Source organism: Saccopteryx leptura, chromosome 2, assembly GCF_036850995.1.
Source record: "Saccopteryx leptura isolate mSacLep1 chromosome 2, mSacLep1_pri_phased_curated, whole genome shotgun sequence".
Classification (NCBI taxonomy): domain Eukaryota; kingdom Metazoa; phylum Chordata; class Mammalia; order Chiroptera; family Emballonuridae; genus Saccopteryx; species Saccopteryx leptura.
The window spans coordinates 144,632,109-144,654,869 of NC_089504.1; positions in this window are offsets into that span (position 1 = coordinate 144,632,109).

Here is a 22,761-nt window from a genome sequence, read left to right on the forward strand (position 1 = left end):
CAATTCTTAATATATATGCACCAAACCAAGGAGCACCAAAATATATGACAGCTACTTATTGACCTTAAAACAAAAACTGACAAAAATACAATCATACTTGGAGACCTCAATACACCACTGACAGCTCTAGATTGGTCATCCAAACAGAGAATCAACAAAGATATAGTGGCCTTAAAACACTAGAGCACCTGGATATGATAGACATCTATAGGACATTTCATCCCAAAGTGACTGAGTATACATTTTTCTCCAATGTACATGGATCATTCTCAAGAATTGACCATATGTTGGGCCACAAAAACAACATCAGCAAATTCAGAAAAATCGAAGTTGTACCAAGCATATTTTCTGATCATAAAGCCTTGAAACTAGAATTCATCTGCATAAAAGAGGAAAAAAACCCACTAAAATGTGGAAACTAAACAACATACTTTTAAAAAATGAATGGGTCAAAGAAGAAATAAGTGCAGAGATCAAAAGATATATACAGACAAATGAAAATGACAATATGACATATTAGAATCTATGGGATGCAGCAAAAGCAGTGATAAGAGGGAAGTTCATATCACTTCAGGCATATATGAACAAACAAGAGAGAGCCCAAGTGAACCACTTAACTTCACACCTTAAGGAACTAGAAAAAGAAGAACAAAGACAGCCCAAAACCAGCCAAAGAAAGGAGATAATAAAAATCAGAGCAGAAATAAATGAAATAGAGAACAAAAAAAACTATTAAAAAAATTAATAGAACAAGGAGCTGGTTCTTTGAAAAGATCAACAAAATTGACAAACCCTTGGCAAGACTTACCAAGGAAAAAGAGAAAGAACTCATATAAACAAAATCCAAAATGAAAGAGGAGAAATCACCACAGACACCGTAGATATACAAAGAATTATTGTAGAATACTATGAAAAACTTTATGCCACTAAATTCAATAACCTAGAAGAAATGGATAAATTCCTAAAAAAATACAACCTTCCTAGACTGAGTCAAGAAGAAGCAGAAAGCCTAAACAGACCTATTAGTAGAGAAGAAATAGAAAACCATTAAAAACCTCCCCAAAAATAAAAGTCCAGGCCCAGACGGCTATTCCAGCGAATTTTATCAAACATTCAAAGAAGACTTGGTTCCTATTCTACTGAAAGTCTTCCAAAAGGTTGAAGAAGAAGCAATACTTCCAAACACATTTTATGCGGCCAACATAACCCTCATACCAAAACCAGGCAAGGACGGCACAAAAAAAGAAAACTACAGACCAATATCTCTAATGAATACAGATGCTAAAATACTAAACAAAATACTAGCAAATCGAATACAACAACATATTAAAAAAATAATACATCATGATCAAGTGGGATTCATCCCAGAATCTCAAGGATGGTTCAACATACGTAAAACGGTTAACATAATACACCATATCAACAAAACAAAGAACAAAAACCACATGATCTTATCAATAGACACAGAAAAGGCTTTCGATAAAATACAACACAATTTTATGTTTAAGACTCTCAACAAAATGGGTATAGAAGGAAAATATCTCAACATGATAAAGGCCATATATGATAAACCATCAGCTAACATCATATTAAATGACACAAAACTGAAGGCTTTCCCCTTAAATCAGGAAAAAGACAGGGTTGTCCACTCTCTCCACTGTTATTTAATGTGGTACTAGAGGTTCTAGCCAGAGCAATCAGACAAGACAAAGAAATAAAAGGCATCCATATTGGAAAAGAAGAAGTAAAGGTATCACTTTTTGCAGATGATATGATCCTATACATCGAAAACCTCAAAGAATCCACAAAAAAACTACTAGAAACAATAAGCCAATACAGTCAGGACGCAGGATACAAAATTAACATACAGAAGTCAATCCCTTTCTATATGCCAACAATAAAATATTTGAGAATGAACTCAAAAGAATAATCCCCTTCACGATTGCAACAAAAAAATAAAATACCTAGGAATAAACATAACAAAGAATGTAAAGGACTTATATAATGAAAACTATAAACCATTGTTAAGGGAAACCGAAAAAGATATAATGAGATGGAAGAATATTCCTTGTTCTTGGTTAGGAAGAATAAATATAATCAAGATGGCCATATTACCCAAAGCAATATACAAATTTAATGCAATTCCCATCAAAATTCTAATGACATTTTTTAAAGAAATGGAGCAAAAAATCATCAGATTTATATGGAACTATAAAAAACCCCGAATAGCCAAAGCAAGAAAAAAAATGAAGCTGGGGGCATTACAGTACCTGACTTCAAACTATATTATAGGGCCACAACAATCAAAACAGCATGGTATTGGCAGAAAAATAGACACTCAGACCAATGGAACAGAATAGAAAATCCAGAAATAAAACCACATATATATAGTCAAATAATTTTTGATAAAGGGGCCAACAACACACAATGGAGAAAAGAAAGCCTCTTCAATAAATGGTGCTGGGAAAACTGGAAAGCCACATGCAAAAGAATGAAACTGGACTACAGTTTGTCCCCGTGTACTAAAATTAAGTCAAAATGGATCAAAGATCTAAACATAAGACCTGAAACAATTAAGTACACAGAAAAAGACATAGGTACTCAACTCATGGACCTGGGTTTTAAAGAGCATTTTATGAATTTGACTCCAAAGGCAAGAGAAGTGAAGGCAAAAATTAATGAATGGGACTACATCAGACTAAGATGTTTTTGCTCAGCAAGAGAAACTGATAACAAAATAAACAGTCAGCCAACTAAATGGGAAATGATATTTTCAAACAACAGCTCAGATAAGGGCCTAATATCCAAAATATACAAAGAACTCATAAAACTCAACAACAAACAAACAAACAATCCAATAAAAATATGGGAAGAGGACATGAACAGACACTTCTCCCAGGAAGAAATACAAATGGCCAACAGATATATGAAAAGATGCTCATCTTCTTTAGTTATTAGAGAAATGCAAATCAAAACTGCAATGAGATACCACCTCACCCCTGTTAGATTAGCTATTATTAGCAAGACAGGTAATAGCAAATGTTGGAGAGGCTGTGGAGAAAAAGGAACCCTCATACACTGTTGGTGGGAATGTAAAGTAGTACAACCATTATGGAAGAAAGTATGGTGGTTCCTCAAAAAACTGAAAATAAAACTACCTTATGACCCAGCAATCCCTCTACTGGGTATATACCCCCAAAACTCAGAAACATTGATACGTAAAGACACATGCAGCCCCATGTTCATTGCAGCATTGTTCACAGTGGCCAGGACATGGAAACAACCAAAAAGTCCATCAATAGATGACTAGATAAAGAAGATGTGGCACATATACACTATGGAATACTACTCAGCCATAAGAAATGATGGCATCGGATCATTTACAGCAAAATGGTGGGATCTTGATAACATGATACGAAGTGAAATAAGTAAATCAGAAAAAAACAGGAACTGCATTATTCCATACGTAGGTGGGACATAAAAGTGAGACTAAGAGACATTGATAAGAGTGTGGTGGTTACGGGGGGAGGGGGGAGAGGGAGAGAGAAAGGGGGAGGGGGAGGGGCACAAAGAAAAGTAGATAGAAGGTGACAGAGGACAATCTGACTTTGGGTGATGGGTATGCAACATAATTGAACGACAAGATAACCTGGACATGTTATCTTTTAATATATGTATCCTGATTTATTGATGTCACCCCATTAAAAACATAAATTATTAAAAGAAAAAAAATGTTAAATACTAGAAGTGATAGTGGACATTCTTTTTTTTTTCTTACAGAGATAGAGAGTCAGAGAGAGGGACAGATAGGTACAGAGAGAGATGATAAGTATCAATTATCAGTTTCTCGTTGCAACACCTTAGTTGTTCATTGATTGCTTTCTCATATGTGCCTTGACCATGGGGTACAGCAGACCTAGTAAGCCCTTGCTCAAGCCAGCAACCTTGGGTCCAAGCTGGTGAGCTTCTGCCCAAACCAGATGAGCCTGCGCTCAAGCTGGTAACCTAGGAGTCTCAAACCTGGGTTCTCCACATCCCAGTCTGACGTTCTATCCACTGCACCACCACCTAGTCAGGCGATAGTGGACATTCTTGTTTCTGACTTTAGTGAAAAATTCATTAAAGGAAGAAAGATGTTATGTTTATTCCTAGGTATTTTATTTTTTTGTTGTTGTTGCAATCATGAAGGGGATTATTTTTTTAGTTCATTCTCAAATGTTTCATTGTTGGCATATAGAAAAGCTATGGACTTTTGTATGTTAATTTTGTATCCTGCGACCTTACTGTATTGGCTTATTGTTTCTAGTAGTCTTTTTGTGGATTCTTTGGGGTTTTTGATGTATAGGATCATATCATCTGCAAAAAGTGATACCTTTACTTCTTCTTTTCCGATATGGATGCCTTTTATTTCTTTGTCTTGTCTGATTGCTCTGGCTAGAACCTCTAGTACCACATTAAATAACAGTGGAGAGAGTGGACAACCCCATCTTGTTCCTGATTTAAGGGGGAAAGCCTTCAGTTTGTGCCATTTAATATGATGTTAGCTGATGGTTTATCATATATGGCCTTTATCATGTTGAGATATTCTCCTTCTATACCCATTTTGTTGAGAGTCTTAAACATAAAATTGTGTTGTATTTTATCGAATTCCTTTTCTGCATCTATTGATAGGATTATATAATTTTTGTCCTTTGTTTTGTTGATATGATGTTAACCACTTTACGTATGTTAAACCAAGCTTGAGATTCTGGGATGAATCCCACTTGATCATGATGTATTATTTTTTTAATATGTTGTTGTATTCGATTTGCTAGTATTTTGTTTAGTATTTTAGCATCTGTATTCATTAGAGATATTGGTCTGTAGTTTTCTTTTTTTGTGCCGTCCTTGCCTGGTTTTGGTATGAGGGTTATGTTGACCTCATAAAATGTGTTTGGAAGTATTGCTTCTTCTTCAATCTTTTGGAAGACTTTCAGTAGAATAGGAACCAAGTCTTCTTTGAATGTTTGACAAAATTCGCTAGTATAGCCGTCTGGGAGATGTATTTTATCGTGTTTTCTATATTTAGTTTAATCTTATTGAGGGTTTAAAATTTTTTTTTAATTAAGAAAGATGTTGAGGGTTTGTTTTTTCAGTATCATAGGTTATTTCATCTTAGTATAATGTGATGGATTATGTTAATAGATTTCTTAATATTAAACCATCCTTACATTTTTATAATAAATTCCTCCTGGTCTCAAGTGTTATTCTTTTAATGTGCTTATTGCATATTTGGAATATTTGTATCTATATTAAAAAATGAAATTGACTTGTAAATTTGTTTTGAGTCTCTAGTAAACTTGAGGGCATTTTTCTTCTTTCTCTCTACTTTGGAACAGTTAAAATAGCATCAAAATATCTGCTTCATGAAGACTTTTTTTCCTGTTAAAATGAATCTGTTTCCATTTTTTTCTTTTTCCTGGAGTTAGTTTTGGTAAACTGTTGTCTTACAAAATTATCTACTTGAGTTAAGTTGTAGATAAAAAGATTGAATTTAAGTGATAGGCGTTGATACAATGAGGACTTCTTAGTGGTTCTAATGTTGATGTTGTCCTTTCACAATGCAGCACATTGTTTCCATTGTAGTAGTGCATGGGAAAGGTGGTTGGGGACGTGGGCAGGTTAGCAGAATGGGAGAAAAGAGGGCATTCTAGATGAAGCAGAGATCAGGAGCAAACACAATACTGATAGTGATGTGATTAGAAAAGGACACAAACTTAATTTTGATGTAAATATATACAATTAATAATAGAAATATAAATAGCTGGACACAAATTCCTGAAGTCAAGAAAACATGGTCATATTTGGAAATAACATAATATGTTAGAAAAGAAAATTAAACTTAATTTGGTTTAAATATATTCATTAATAATAGGAATAAAAGAAGCAGAAGATTCACTTTTCATCATATAATTTCAACAATTTTTTTCTTTCAAAAGTTAAAATAATTTTTAAAAATCTATTTAATTTACAAATTTCTTTAGTCATTTATCTATCTAATGAGGAGAGATACATAAATATGCCTAGTAAACAAACTTTTCCAAACTTCAGGAAGTCTTTATAGAGAAATATTTTTATGTTAAGCCATAACACTAAGTTCTTCACTAGTCATGTGTTTTCTTTTTGAGGGAATTCAAAGTGTTTTACACAGCAAAAACCTCAGAATTGAAGAAAAGTTCTCAGACCTTCAGAGTGACTCAGCAAATACAAGAACAGACCATTTCCTTAAGAAAAAAGCTGCTGAACACTGAAATCAAAACAATCACATTAGAAGGACAAATAATGCTCTCAGGAGAAACAACTAAGAAATTCTTCAACCTAAATCATATATTCCATGATTTATAGATCAAATAAACCATAAGTCTTTAAATCCATATAAAACCAGAATAATTAAAATCTACATGAGTAGGGCTGTCAAAAGAGAAGAAATATGTTATACACTTTTTTTTAGTGTGTGAGATAGAGACAGATAGGGACAGGCAGACAGGAAGGGAGAGAGATAAGAAGCATCAATCCTTCATTGTGGCACCTTAGTTGTTCATTGATTGCTTTCTCATATTTGCCTTGACTGGGGGTTGGGCTCCAGCAGAGTGAGTGACCCCTTGCTCAAGCCAGTGACCTTGGAGTCATGTCTATGATCCCACACTCAAGCCAGCAACCTCACACTCAATCTGGTGAGCCTGATTTCAAGGTTTCTAACCTGAGTCCTCAGTGTCCTAGGCCGACGCTCTATCCACTGTGCCACCACCTGGTCAGGCTGTTATACACTTTTGAAGTCCTGCTCTCATTTCTATTACTTCAGTACATTTATAAAGAGAGGCCTATTTTCTTTTCCTCTATCACAATCTTTCTTTAGAGTGCACATGATATTCTTTACCTTATAAGATTAAACTCAAGGGGACCCCAAAACACTTTTCCTTTTCAGCTATAGTTTGAAATTATTTTTAAAGAACTATTTTCTAGAGTTGTGAATGCTAGGAAGAAGCTTCCAAAAAGAAGCTCAAGCATTGTATAGCCAATTCAAATACTTAAGCATAAAGAACAATGTGAAATATTTATATATAAAATAATGAGTTAATCTTCTAGAAAGGAGGAAAATAAAAGCATAAAGAATAAGAAATACAACCAAGTAAAGACAAAGAACCTAAAGTTGAAGTCAGATTAGAAATTAATATTTCCTTTTTTTCCATTAATCCAATTTAGTCACTTGTGTCTGATTTGGAAAAATAATAAAATTCAGGACAAATAATTTACTTCAGAGAGAAAATTGTCTAGCTATAACATTGCTAGCAAAGGGCATATTTTTAGTTTCAAGATCTGGCACTTACAACTATACACAGTTCTAATCACACACATGCTAATAACAAGGAAGGCAGTCAATCATTTTTTCTTAATAGTGATAATGTAAGTTATTTATTGATTCCTGATGAAATAGCCTACAATATTTCCCTTTTGCTCCATTGGAAAAGATTGTAATTACACGAAAATTCATGATAATGCATTAAAAATCTTATGTAGCTACTCTACAGAGCACTTAGAATGGAGTAACATTACTCCATACATAGCAATTAGAGTGCAACTAATTAGTGTCACTTACTGTGAGAAGCAACCGATTAATTATGTTTAGACGGTACTGCTGAGAGAAAACGCAGAGCCTACAGCTTCTAAATTGCATGCTCTGCCATTCAGCTAATAGAACACCTCTGCTAGTTCATAGTTACTCCGTATTTAATTCAGCCCCTCTCTCTGGCTAATACAGGCACCCCTGAAGCTCGGCACTGATGCTGTGTTCGTGAAACTACTGTACATCAAAATTACATTGTACTTTTCCCTCTCTCACATTAGGAGAGTAATTAGTGAGGCAGCTGTGTAGCTACAAACTTCTGGGCTCAAGGCAGCAGGCAGTAGTGCATTTCATCATCATAGGAACAATATCCTATCACTTCAGCAACCTTTTTCGGCTTGGAAAATGAGACTTGTTCAAAGGAACCAAAAAAAAGGAAAAAAAAAAGTGAGTGCCTTTGACACTCTCTGCGAAGCTGTTGCATCAAGAAGGCATTTTTAAATGAGCCCAACCTTCATGCCCAAATTTTACCAAATTCTCATTTACCCTCAGATGTCCAGGCCTGCTTTCCTAAACTGCATCTGGGGGTCGCCTCTCCCCTCCTTCAGTCACCTGCATGTTGATGCCACACCAGGGTAGGAATGAGGCCAGATGGTTATTTGAAAGTGTCTCAGCCTGCTTTACAGCTTTCTGAAATTTGTTCCTAGGGCTGCTAGGGAAACAATTGAACTTCATGTCTTCTCTGTGCAGGGACAGCAGAGGAGGGTCCAAGGTGAGCATGTATGCCCTTTTACAAATCCGCTTCATTGTGCCTACAAAGCATGGGGTGAGTTTCAGAATGACCTCGACTAGGAACAAAGCCTGACCCACTGGAGTTATAGAGAGGAAGAGCCTCGTCAGCCTGAATTTTTAAGTTGATAATTTAAAAATCAACTAGTATCTCCTTCTTTAATTCTTCTGCTCTTCTCCCTCTCATTGCCCCACTTCAGGCTTTTGTTGTCCTTCATCCGTACCATCATTGAACACAGGTTAGTCATCTCATGTCACTATGTAGGAAATAACCTGTGAATCTTATTAAAATACAGTATGACTATGTATGTTAACAATACTTTATTGTATACTTGAAATATGCCACGTGTTATATACTTGACATTTAAAAGGAAGAGGAGGGGGAGGAAAGGAGTTACAGAGGCCACAGATAGATGGATGTGTTCACTAGCTTAATTGCAATAACTATTTCACAATGTATTGCATATCAAAACATTAAGTACACCTTACAGACTCTGATTCAGTAGGCTTTGCATTTGGCTCCACTTTCTACGTTTTACCAGGTGCCCAGGTCCTCTCCACATTGCTGACTGGCCAACCTCACTTTGGGTAACAAGCTTCTAAGGGACCTCTTGTATCCAGTTTCTCCCATTCCAGAAGACCCTGAATATTGCATTTAAAGTCATTTCTCTAAAGTGGCATTTAATAAAATGTGTGCCTGAGACTTTCAGTAACAGAATAAGTTGGACCCCATATCAGACCAAAATAAATTTGAGAACTACTGTTAAAAGACAGCATTTAAATCAGGTTACTTTTTCTTGCTAAAACATTTTTAGTGGTGTCTACTGACTATTGAATACAATTCCAAATTTCTTAACCGTGACATTTGACTTTTTGCATTTTCTATTTCCCATGACTTTTCTTGCTGGTTCCACAGACCTAGAAGAAGAGAAACTGACATCATAAAGATTATAATAGGAGTTGTCATACTGAGGACCTGCTTGTATCTCATTGAGCATATTAAAAATCTCACCATTTGTATTTATTCATTTATCTCATTTTACTACTTTTTAACCCCATGTAATGGGTCAGAGTTCAGCCATTTTACACATTTCAAATCTGAATACCAGAGATGGAGGTAGCTTTATTAGTTTAATGAATTCAAAGGCTTATGTTATTTTCAAATTCCTATGTTCCTACGCCTGGGAAGTCACTTGAATTTACTTTATTAATGTTTCACTGCCAAGTAATGATATAGATAACAATTGACAAAATACCTGGTATTTTCTAGTGCATACAATGAATATCAGATCTATGTGCTAACCAAAAGTAACAGAGTTTTGCTGTGTTGATGAAACAAAGTGTTTCTACTTCTCCCTTGCACTTCTAAAGTTCTATTACATTTTGCCTGCAATATTCTATAACTCACAATAACTCTCCAGACCAGTTGCCATAAATAATCCTTAAAAAATAGACAGGCCATAAATCCATTATAAAAAATTTAAGACCATCTGTGCATTGTTCATCTAACAGAGAACATATTTATTTGTACATTTCATGGACATTCGGTTGTCATTGAATATCAACTAATCATAAAGAGCTGTTCACAAATTTGAAGTGCTATTTAGTACTGTTTACAAAAAGACATGACTGAAAAAAATGTAAAAAGTATTTTAATTTGAGCCATTAGACTGAATTCAGCCATTTTTACATTAACACCTTGTAAATGAAGTGTATAAATCAATCATCAAATAGCATGTATTAAGAAGCCACAAGCATATGGTGCTATCAGAGGCACTGTGTGAATAAAGTAGACACATCTCCTTGGTCTCCATTCCAAAAATGGGAACTGTGATATGGCAGAGCATACACAAGACTTGTTTTGTAACTTGTAATGTAATCGTTTCATTGATTAGAGGATTAAGGAAAAGAGGAAGGACAATTTAGCACAGACCACTCCTTTTTGTGGCACACAGGAATTGGGAAAGTCAAAAAACTTTTTTCTCTACTGACAAAGTTTCTCTAGTAATCTTGGAAAATATGAATGCAACCTGATATTAACTGGGTACCATCAGTATCAAGATAAGGATTTTGAATGGTCAGTTTGTGATTTTCAGAAGAAATTAAAGAAAGAAAATGAGTCAGTATGAAGATCTCAAATGATTTTGCTAACATCACACTAGGGAAACTAAAACATTTCATGTTCACCAAGAGGAAATAACCCTCTCAAGTATTTAAATAACAAGTCTGATCAGCGAAGTCAGAGTCTATTATTGAAGGTCTGTACATTAAAAATTACAAGTTATATGTAATATCCTAGGTGCATGGGGCACAGATGCAAAGTCAAAGTAGTAGCAGCAACAGTAAAAATGACAAAAATCTAGAGGGGCAGTTACTACGCCACTGCTATGATTTGTGGCTTAAATTACTTTTCATCTTTTTATTAGCTATATCGCTAACATAATGAACTCTGAGAGGCAATATGCTCATTTCTTAAAATACTACGGTGTTCCTTGTAGTTCTAATACTGTGTATTTCCATTTTTCCATAAGATCTTCTCTCTCTCTTTTTCACTCATAAGTGAGGAAAGGGCAAATGGATTTAAGCTGCTCCTTTAATGGCTGAGACATAGTTCATTATTTTAAAATTGCAGAGTAAAATTTTCAAAGTAAAAATTTTTTTACACATTAGACGAATACCTTAGACTCAGGGTCTTATACAGAAACATATAATATAGCCATGTGTAGTTATCCCTCTATAAGAAAATGTATTTCCTCTAGAAATTGAGATATTTATTAGCTTCTAAAATATTAGGTTACTAAACTCAAAGGTTCAAATACATGAGTTTAAAAAGCATTAAGTATGTATTACAGGTTCAATCAAATGAAAAGTTTTTGTTATCAAGAATAGGCTACTGGAACAGGTTACTGAACCTGAAGAGTAACCTTCCTAGGAGGATACCCACTCCCTCTTCTCTGTTCCAGATCTGCTATTTTTATAACTCATTCCTGATAATTAGGAATATGTCTGTCAAGTCACTGGCAGAGATAATTTAGCACCCTTATTCCTTCTTATTTAAAGTAGTGGATTTTCTCTGGACACAGATATTAAATTTCAAAAACCAATGAAAAATGTAGATGTATTCAAAACAATACCTTCAATATCTCTCTTCCTAAGGGTGTTTAATTGAATATCAACTAATCATATTCAGTGAAGCCAGGCACTCACTTTGTTCCCTAAATCCAATTCTTTGATGGCCATAGTATATCAGTTCCTCCCCAAATCTTTAATATTTCTCTCTTCCCTCCCCCTTTTTTTGTTCCTTCCTCTCTCTCTCTCCCTTTCTTCTTTCTTCCTTCCTTGTATCAATTTACATTTTCTTTATATTCTATAATTTTGATGACATCTTTCTGTGGAAATTCTTCACTAGTAAGTTTATAGCTGATTTTAGTGGTCTCCTGATTGTACGTGGACTTACAAGAAATCATAATTAAAAAGCAGATTCTGAATAAATTGACTTTTCTCCCCCAAATTTATGGGTCATTAAAATAGATTTTTGGTCGGAGGCACTATTCTTGACAAGGAGAGTATTCAAGTATTTGCCACTGAAGGAAAAAATAGAATTAGAAAGTCATGTTAACAAGTGAAAACTGTTCTCTTTGAAATTCTTTTCATTTTGCCACAGATGTTTGTGTATATCCATGAATATAATGACATGTAGATTGACCTACATGACAGTAAAGTCATGAAATTAACAGTCAATCTAAAATATCAAAAATTTGGTGGCCATTTAATAGTCTCACAGGAAGTATAGTGGTATCAACACACTCACTCAGTTTTTGTTCAGCTTGGACCCCATTGGAAATTATTCTTTCCATACAAAATGGATAGATTCTATAGACCAGGGGTCGGGAACCTATGGCTGTGAACCAGATGTGGCTCTTTTGATGGCTGCATTTGGCTTGCAGACAAATCTTTAATAAAAAAATAATAACGTTAAAAATATAAAACATCTCATGTATTACAATCCATTCATTTCCTACCGCTCATGTTCATGGTTGCAGGTAGCTGGAGCCAATCACAGCAGTCCTCCAGAACAACACCAAATTTTTATTGGATAATGCATAACATACACGGGTCGTTGTATGGCTCTTATGGAATTATATTTTAAAATATGTGGCGTTCATGACTCTCTCAGCCAAAAAGATTCCCGACCCCTGCTATAGACTGTTGTATCAGCTTGCAAAGTAGCAGGAGAGGTCAGTCCTGTTGCTAATGAGTAACTGGCAGCAGTCATTTTGTACCACGCACAGCCTTGATGTGTTTAGGCGCTGAGGAAGCCTAAAAAGCTGTGCAATTATAAAAAATAAAAGTCTTGATAAAGATAAATGGCACCCCTGCTATACAACAGAAGGGGGCATAAATAAATAGATAAGTAATTTGGAAAAGATTTTATAAATTTTTTTAAAATTTTATAAAAGATAAAAATTTTCCCTGGACCAGCATAAAGAATGCCAATTTATATCAGAACCCTATTTTATATTATTAACAGGTTATTTTATTTGTTTATGATTCTAGGAAGAGCATGGAACCTAGAGTCAGAATGGCCTTGATTTAAATCATTTCTCCATCACTCCCAGCTCTCTCACCCTGGGTAAATTACTTAACTTCTCTGAGCCTCTATTGCCTCATCTTTAAAATGATAGTCCACTGTAGCTATAAAATCCGGAAGCATATCTGCTATTAGGTTATTGAATTTTATTTTTCATATTTAAACCCCTCTGATTTACCTCCCCTGGGATTTGCTGAAAGTGCAGGTATATTCAGTGAAAAAGCAGAGATCATCTGAGGCAACACATCACAGATGCATGCACAGGGATTGATGATAATAAATTCATGCACCACATGCATTGCAACTTTGCACAGCACACTGAACATATCATCTACTGTAATGTATGGTATGTAAGTCATTTATAATGTCTATTTTCATTGTTACTAGACATTAAGGCTTCCTTCTCTGCCTCATAGGGTTTTTGTAAGCATTAAATGGGTTCAGGTGTAGAAACTGCTTAGACCGCTAGGCCATGGTGAGCACTATGTAAGTGCTAGATGTTATTGTTGTTATTTTCAGACAAAGCTGAACTTAGTTTTTACTCTTTGTTGTGGTTTAAATAATTGTTGTATAATTCTTTTTTTCTGTTTGAAGTCATATTAAAAGACCCTCCAATGTTGTCTCTAAATCTATGTGCTCTAGTTGACCAATGTCACTCTGTTAAAATTAATTGTCTAAATAAATCTATTTTTTTAAAAAAAAAGACCCTCCAAACAGGACCAGGTAGGTCATCTGGTTAGAGCGTTGGCCTGAGATGCCAAGGTTGTGGGTTCTATCCCCTGTTAGGGCACATACAAGAATCAGCCAATGAATGCATAAATAAGTGAAACAAATTGATGTCTCTCTCTCTTTCTCTAAATTTAATAATAATGGTAATAATAAAAAAATCCTCCAAGACTAAGTTATATGAGGATATTTAAACTAGCATATCCATCTGATATTGTAGTTATCATTCTAGTAACCAAAATGGGAAGATGAACTTCTCTGTTGAGACAATAACAATTTAGAATTTCTGTGCCTTTCAGTAACACTCTTTCCAAGAGGCATTTAGTGGTTTATTCAAGAGAAGTACCCCTTGGGCTCAAAATAGAGGTCCAGATGAATTATTCCTCATTGTGGACTCTGTACATTAATGGCACAAAGTGTTATTAAACAATCCAGTTAGGTATAGCTTAACACAACACATGATTCTGGGATTGCTTTAACTCACACTCTTAGTAGGTTCCCAAAGCAATAAAACACGTAAAGAATGACCAAGCCTTTAACAAGTGACCTTTATAGCTGCAAAAACGACTCCACCCTGAATCAGTGAAGGCGTAGAGGACTGGAAGGCAACATGGACAAAAGTATGATTGAACTACAGGGCAATCTGGCAAATGTAAGACTCCACTTTAACTAACGTGGTCTTTAATCATCGGGGGTGGGCAGTGTGCGGTGAGTTTTACAGTGACCGGAGAATAATTTTGTTTGCTTACTTTATTATGTCTCCAGAGATTTGTCAAAAATATAGTGAAAAAGTTAAGACTAAATATATCTAAAGGAGCTTTGCTTCCAAAGCATGTGCTGTGGATTATCTCATTATTCCTTCTAAGGAAATAGTGACTTAAATTTAAAGTAGTTTGAAAATCTAAACACCCTGAATTCTACACACGTCCCTGGGAGATTTATAGGGCATATTGATATGGGTCTGATAAATTTTATTGTGAATAAAACTAACTTTGTTTCACCCAGCAGTTTCCAATCACATTTGACAATGGAACGATTTTGTTCATTGGACAAAGGTTTTGATTTATTTGTGAATATTCCATGGGATAGCTTTGGGAAATTCTACTCTCAAACAGAGCTTCTAGAAGTCTCCTTTAATTCCACTTATGGAACAACAATGTTCATAGCAGCAGGAGCTGAATTAAATCTGCCTGAACTGCCTGCCCGTCAGATCAGAAATGACTCCAGAATCATTGGCCACTTCAAACCGTCCCTCCTTTCCATTGCTACGCTTCACGCTTGGCTCGCTTGGCTCTGTGCCCAGATGCCACAACTTTTGCTGAGCCTTCTTGGGACTGAAAAGTTGACTTTAGACTTCTGGTTTCCAGTTCTGTATGTAAACAGCTTGGAACTGCCCATTCTCCTAACAACAAGTAATAAGTTGATGAGACTGAAAAACTCTTCTTGCATCCATAAGAGAGAGGGGGCATAGGGAAAACTGCTGTCCCCAAAATTAGAGTCAGACAGGGAGACACAGAGTCCAGGCTTACCTGAGCAAAGACTTCGGGGAGAAAATCTTAGCTGGTACCAGTGCTGCAGCTGTAATTGATGAATTACCTGACCTGTAGTTGACAAATTGCTGGAGCTCAGTGTGGACAAACCTGAGCTAATTCTACACGGGGACCTGGTCATGGCGGGGGGGGGGGGGGGGGGGGGGGGGGGGGGGGGGGGGGGCTCCGACAATATTGTGAGATGTTCTTTCAGGGGTTTGACCAGATTCCCACAGTCAATATCAGAGCAAAACCACCTCTGCTTCTGGCAGGGAGAGGAGAAAAGGAATCATTTTGAAATATGCCAGAGCACTCTGTTGTTCTTAACAAGGCCTGCCTTCAGGGGAAACTAGTTGCCCAGAGCCTAACTGACCTGAGGATGGAAAATACCCAAGTCCAGCCAGTTCAGCCTTCCACGGGGGAGCCATTCCAGCTTACTCTGGCCTCCTGTTCCACCTAAGCAGGGCGAAAAGAACTGAGAAACACACGTTAAGATTACAGTCCAGAGGCACAGGCTCATGAAAAGACTGAGACCTAATTATATCACTACAAAATCCTTCCCTTCCCTCCAAACCTCACCACCATATTACTCAAGGCCTACTTACAGCATTTCTTTCAACCAGTATGTTATGTCCAGCTATCAAGAAAAAATTACAAGGCAGACCAGAAGCAAAGAGCACCATTTGAAAAGACAAAACAGGCATCAGAACCAGACATGGTAGGGATGTTGAAATGATCCAACAGGGAACTTAAGATAACTATGCTTACTGTGCAAAGGACTGTAATTGATAAAGCAGATGGAATGTAAAAACAGAGGAGCAATGTAGGCAGAGAGATGGAAATCCTAAGAAAGAACCAAAAAGAAATACTGGAGATAAAAATTACTGCCACAGAAATGAAGACTGCCTCAGATAGGCTGGTTAGTAACCTGGACATGGCTGAGGAAAAAAATGAATCTGAGTTAAAGAATGTAACAATAGAACCCTTGAAAAGCAAACAACAACAAAAAGAAACAAAACAATAGAATACTCAAGGACTGTAGGACAACTGTGAAAGGTATAACAAACACAATAATCAAATATCAGAAGGAAAGAGAGACAGAAAAAATAGAAGAACGGTTTGAAAAAATAATGGCTAAGAATTTCCCTCAATTAATGCCAGACAATAAAGTGAGTATCAGGGAAGCTCAGAGAACATGAGGTAGGATTAAAACAAACAACCCTACACTTTGGCATATAGCTTTCAAATTACAGAATATCAAAAACAAAGAAAAAAATGCTGAAAGAAACCAAAGGTAAGAATACTTTACCAATAGAGTAACAAAGATTAAAATTACACTCAACTTCTCAGAAACCATACAAACAAAAAGACAGTAGAGAAAAATATTTAAAGTAGTGAGAGAAAAAAAACAACACTTCAACAACCTAGAACTCTGTACTCTATGTAATTATCCTTTAAAGGTAAAAGAGAAATAAAGACACTCCTAGATAAAAATTGAGGGAACTTTTTTGCCAAGAGACCTGCCTCGCAAGAAATATTGAAAGAAGTTTTTGAGAAAAAGGTGAATAATACAGAATAAAAATTTGTAATTACATAAAGAAATAAAAAACATCAAAGAAGAAATGGTAAAGGTACAATAATTTTTTTACCTTTTCTTTTTCTTAATTGATCTAATAAATAATAGTTTGCTCAAAATAATAATACATTTGATTATATATGTTTATGTATATGATATGTATAATATATATGTTATGGATGCTTATATATAAGTAAATGAATAATAGCAGTGATGCAAAGGACAGAAGGAAGGAATTAGGAAGAGGTATAGTGTTACTGGAAAGTGGAATTGGGTTACTTGTAAAAGTATATTGAAAACTACATCAACTGCTAAAAAATACAAAAAGAAGTAAGTAGCTAAGAAAGAAGAGAAAATGGATTAATATAAAATGTTTAGTTAAAACTACAAAGGGCAGAAAAACAATGGGAAACTAAAATAGGAACAAAACAGTGGAACAAATTAAAAAATATATAATAGGTATTAACCCAACAATATTAATAATGTCTTTGAATGTAAATGTTCTAAATCATCAATTAAAAGACAGATTTTCAAAGTATATTTTAAAATATGGGATTCAACTATATGTTGTCTACAAGAAACCCACCATAATTATAAGGACACACATAGATTAAAAGTACATAAATGGAGAAAAATATACTACCATGCTAACACTAACCAAAATAAGCAGTTGTAGCTATATTAACTACAGATGGAGCAATATCTCCAACTAAGGAAAGTTTGGGGGATAAAGAAAGCCATTGCAATAAGTAAGTAAGTAAGTAAATAAATAAATAAATAAAATCCAATGCATATTTATAAAGCAGTTAATTTTCAAAGAAAATATAATAATCCTTAATATATGTGTGCTGAATAACAGAGTATCAAACTGTGTGACACAAAAGCTGATGATAGAACTGCAAGGAGAAATAGATAAATTTACTATCATTGTTGGGGACTTCAACACCCCTCTCTCAGAAATGAACAGATTCAGCAGGAAGAAAATTAGTAAAGATGTGGTTGAATTAAACAGCACTATTAATAAACTGAATATAATTGATATCAATGGACTACATGAACAACAGCAGAATACACTTTTTTCCCAAGCTCACATAAACACGTATTAAGATAGCTCACATTCTGGGCGAAAGACACACACCCTAACAAATTTAAAAGAATAGAAGTCATATAAAATCTGCTTTCAGACGAGGATGGAATTATACTAGAAATCAATAGCAAAAATAAACTGAAAAGTCCCAAATATGTAGAGAGTAAACAAGCTTCTAATAATACATGCATTAAAAAGAAAGTATCAAAAAAATTTTTTAAATATTTTAATTAAATAAAAATGAAAACACAACTTACCAAATTTCGCAGGGCACAGTGAATGCACTGCTTAGAGGGAAATCAATAGCATTGAATGCATGTATCAGAAAAGAGGAATGATATAATATCAATAATGTAAATTTCCAGCTTAGAGCTAGAAAATAAGAGTAAATTATGCCTGACCAGGCAGTGATGCAGTGGATAGAACATCGGAATGGGACGCAGAGGACCCAGGTTTGAATCCCTGAGGTCGCTGGCTTGAGCGCAGATTCATCTGGTTTGAGCACAACTCATCAGCTTGAACCCAAAGTCACTCGCTTGAGCAAGGGGTCACTTGGTCTGCTCCAGCCCCCCAGTCAAGGCACATATAAAGCAATCAATGAACAACGAAGATGCACAACGAAGAATTGATGCTTCTCATTTCTCTCACTTCCTGTCTGTTGGTCCCCATCTGTCCCTCTCTCTGTCTCTCTGTCACAAAAAAAAAAAGACTAAACTAAACACAATGTAAGCAGAACAAAGAAATAATAAGAATCAGAGCAAAAATCAATAAAATTAAAAACGTGAAATCAATTTTAAAAAATCAATGAAACCAAAATATTCTTTGAAAAGATCAGTAAAATTGATTAATCTTTAATCTGGCTAATAAAGAAAGAAAGAAAAAGAAGGAACACAAATTAATAATACCAGAAATGAAAGAAGAAAGATCACTACAGACCACATAGATATCAAAAGAATGATAAAGGAATTCTATGAAAAACTTTATGCCCACAAATTTGATAACCAAAATGAAATGGATCAATTCCTTAAAAGATACAGCTGGTTTTTTTGGGGGGATTATTTTTTTCTGAAGCTGGAAACGGGGAGAGACAGTCAGACAGACTCCCGCATGCGCCCGACCGGGATCCACCCGGCACGCCCACCAGGGGGCGATGCGCACGCGCTCCAGGGGGCGACGCTCTGCCCATCAGGGGGCGATGCTCTGCCCCTCCAGGGCGTCGCTCTGTTGCGACCAGAGCCACTCTAGCGCCTGGGGCAGAGGCCAAGGAGCCATCCCCAGCGCCCGGGCCATCTTTGCTCCAATGGAGCCTCAGCTGCGGGAGGGGAAGAGAGAGACAGAGAGGAAGGAGAGGGGGAGGGGTGGAGAAGCAGATGGGCGCTTCTCCTGTGTGCCCTGGCCGGGAATCGAACCCGGGACTTCTGCACGCCAGGCCGATACTCTACCACTGAGCCAACCAGCCAGGGCCGATACAATTTTTTTTATTTATGATTTTAATTTGTGTTTACATAGATTCAAATGTCCCACCGACTATATCTCCCCCCCACCCTCTTATTCCCCTCGGCCACCCCTATGTCCCATTCCCCCGATGCCATCCCCCTTCCCTCCAGGATTTGCTGTCTTGTTCTCTATAATGCTGTGTTATGTATATATAATTTTATTGATATTAATCTCTTTCCCTTCTATGATCCCATCTTCTCTTCTACTTTCCCTCTGACTGCTTTCCCTCCGGTCCCTTTGATCCTGCGTCTGCCTCTGTTCTGTTGCTCAGTTCACATTGTTCATTAGATTTCTCAAATGAGTGAGGTCATATGATATTTTTCTTTCTCTGCCTGGCTTATTTCACTTAGCATGATAGTTTCCAGGTCTGTCCATGTTGTCACGAAAGATAAAATTTCCTTCTTTTTTATGGCCCCATAGTATTTCATTGTGTATACGTACCACTGCTTTTTAATCCTCTCGTCCACTGACGGACACTCAGGCTGTTTCCACATCTTGGCTATTGTAAACAATGCTGCCATAAACATGGGGGTGCATTTCTTCTTTTGAATCAGTGATTTGGTGTTCATAGAATATATTCCTAAAAGTGGGATAGCTGGGTCAAAGGGCAGTTCCATTTTTAATTTTTTGAGAATCTCCATACTGTTTTCCATAGTAGCTGCACCAGTCTGCATTCCCACCAGCAGTGCAGGAGGATTCCCTTTTCTCCTCACCCTCTCCAGCACTTATGTGTTGTTTTGTCTCATTGTGGTTTTAATTTGCATGTCTCTAATGATTAGTGATGTTAAAGATTTTTTCATCTGCCTACTGGCCATATGTATGTCCTCTTTGGAAAAGTGTCTATTCATTTCTTTTGCCCATTTTTTTATTAGACTGTTTATTTTCCTAGTGTTGAGTTTTACAAGTTCTTTATAAATTTTGGTTATTAACCCCTTATCAGACATATTGTCAAATATATTCTCCCATTGTGTGGGTTGTCTTTTTATTTTGTTAATGGTGTCTTTAGCTGTGCAAAAGCTTTTTAGTTTCATATAATCCCACTTGTTCATCCTGTCCTTTATTTCACTTGCCCGTGGAGATAAATCAGCAAAAATATTGCTACGAGAGATATCGGAGTTTACTGCCTATATTTTCTTCCAAGATGTTCATGGTTTCACAACTTACATTTAAGTCTTTTATCCATTTTGAGTTTACTTTTGTGAATGGTGTAAATTGGTGATCCATTTTCATTTTTTTTGCAAGTACCTTTCCAATTTTACCAACACCATTTACTAAAGAGACTGTCTTTACTCCATTGTATGCTTTTACATCCTTTGTCAAATATCAGTTGTCCATCAAGGTGTGGGTTTATTTCTGGGTTCTCTGTTCTGTTCCATTGATCTATATGCCTGTTCTTATGCCAGTACCAGGTTGTTTTGAGTACAATGGCCTTGTAGTATAACTTGATATCAAGAAGTGTAATACCCCCCCCCCCCCACACACACACACTTTATTCTTCTTTTTCAGGATTGCTGAGGCTATTCGTGTTATTTTTTGTTTTAATATAAATTTTTGGAATATTTTTTCTATATCTTTGAGGTATGTCATTGGTATTTTAATAGGAACTGCATTAAATTTATAGATTGCTTTGGGTAATATAGATATTTTAATGATGTTTATTCTTTCTATTCATGAACACGGTATATGCTTCCACTTGTTTGTATCTTCCTTGATTTCCTTTATTAATGTTTTATAATTTTCTGAGTACAAGTCTTTAACCTCTTTGGTCAGATTTACTCCTGGGTACTTTATTTTTTTGGTTGCAATAGTGGAAGGGATTGTTTTTCAATTTCTCTTTCAGACAGTTCATTGTTGGTATATAAAAATGCCACTGATTTCTGAATATTGATTTTATATCCTGCCACCTTGCTGAATTCATTATACATGTCCAGTAGTTTTTTGACTGAGACTTTAGGGTTTTCTATGTACAGTATCATATCATCAGCAAATAATGATAGTTCTACTTCTTCTTTTCCAATTTGTATGCCATTTATCTCTTCTTCTTGTCTGATTGCCATGGCTAGGACTTCCAGAACTATGTTGAATAAGAGTGGTGAATGGGGGCACTCCTGCCTTATGCTTGATCTTAAGGGGATTTCTTTTAATTTTTGCCCATTGATTATGATGTTGGCTTTGGGTTTGTCATAGATGGCCTTTCTTATGTTGAGGTATGATCCCTGTATCCTCACTTTGCTGAGAGCTTTGATCATAAATTGGTGCTGGATTTTATCAAATGCTTTTTCTGCATCTATTGATATTATCATGTGATTTTTATCCTTTCTTTTGTTTATATGTTGAATCACATTGATTGATCTGCAGATATTGTACCAGCCTTATCTCCCTAGAATAAATCCCACCTGATCATGATGTATGATTTTTTTTTCATGTGTTGCTGGATCCGGTTTGCTAATATTTTGTTGAGAATTTTTGCATCTTAGTTTATCAGGGATATTGGTTTATAGTTTTCTTTCTTTGTAGTGTCTTTGCCTGGTTTTGGAATCAGTATTATGCTTGCCTCATAAAAGGAGTTTGGAAGTCTTCCTTCCTCTTGAATTTTTTGAAATAGCTTGAGAAAGATAGGAGTTAGTTCTTCTTTGAATATTTGGTAAAATTCACCTGTGAAGCCATCTGGCCTAGGGCTTCTGTTTGTTGGGAGTTTTTTTTTTATAATGGTTTCACTCTCATTTGATAAAATCAGTCTGTTCAGGTTTGCTGATTCTTCTATTTGATTTTTGAAAGATTATATGTTTCGAGGAATTTGTTCATTTCACCTAGGTTGTCTAATTTTATGGCATACAGTTCTTCATAGTATTTTCTTACAATATTTTGTATTTCTGTTGTGTCAGTTGTTACTTCTCCATTCTCATTTCTAATTTTATTTATTTGAGTCCTCTCTCTTTTTTTTTTTTGGTGAGTCTGGTTAAAGATTCATCAATCTTGTTTACCTTTTCAAAGAACCAGCTCCTGGTTTCCTTGATCCTCTATATTGTATTTTTAGCCTCTCTGTCATTTATTTCTGCTCTGATCTTTATTATTTCTTTCCTTCTACTTCCTCAGGGTTTTACTTGCTGTTCTCTTTGTAGTTATTTTAGATGCAGGGTTAAATTCTTTATTTGAGCTTTTTCTAGCTTCTTCAGGTATACCTGTAGTGCTATGAACTTTCTTCTCAGGACTGCTTTTGCTGTGTCCCATAAATTTTGAGTTGTATGTTCATTTTCATTTGTTTCAAGGAAATTTTTTATTTATTCCTTGATCTCATTATTAACCCATTTATTATTTAATAACATGCTATTTAGTTTCCAGCTGTTTGAGTGTTTTTCAGTT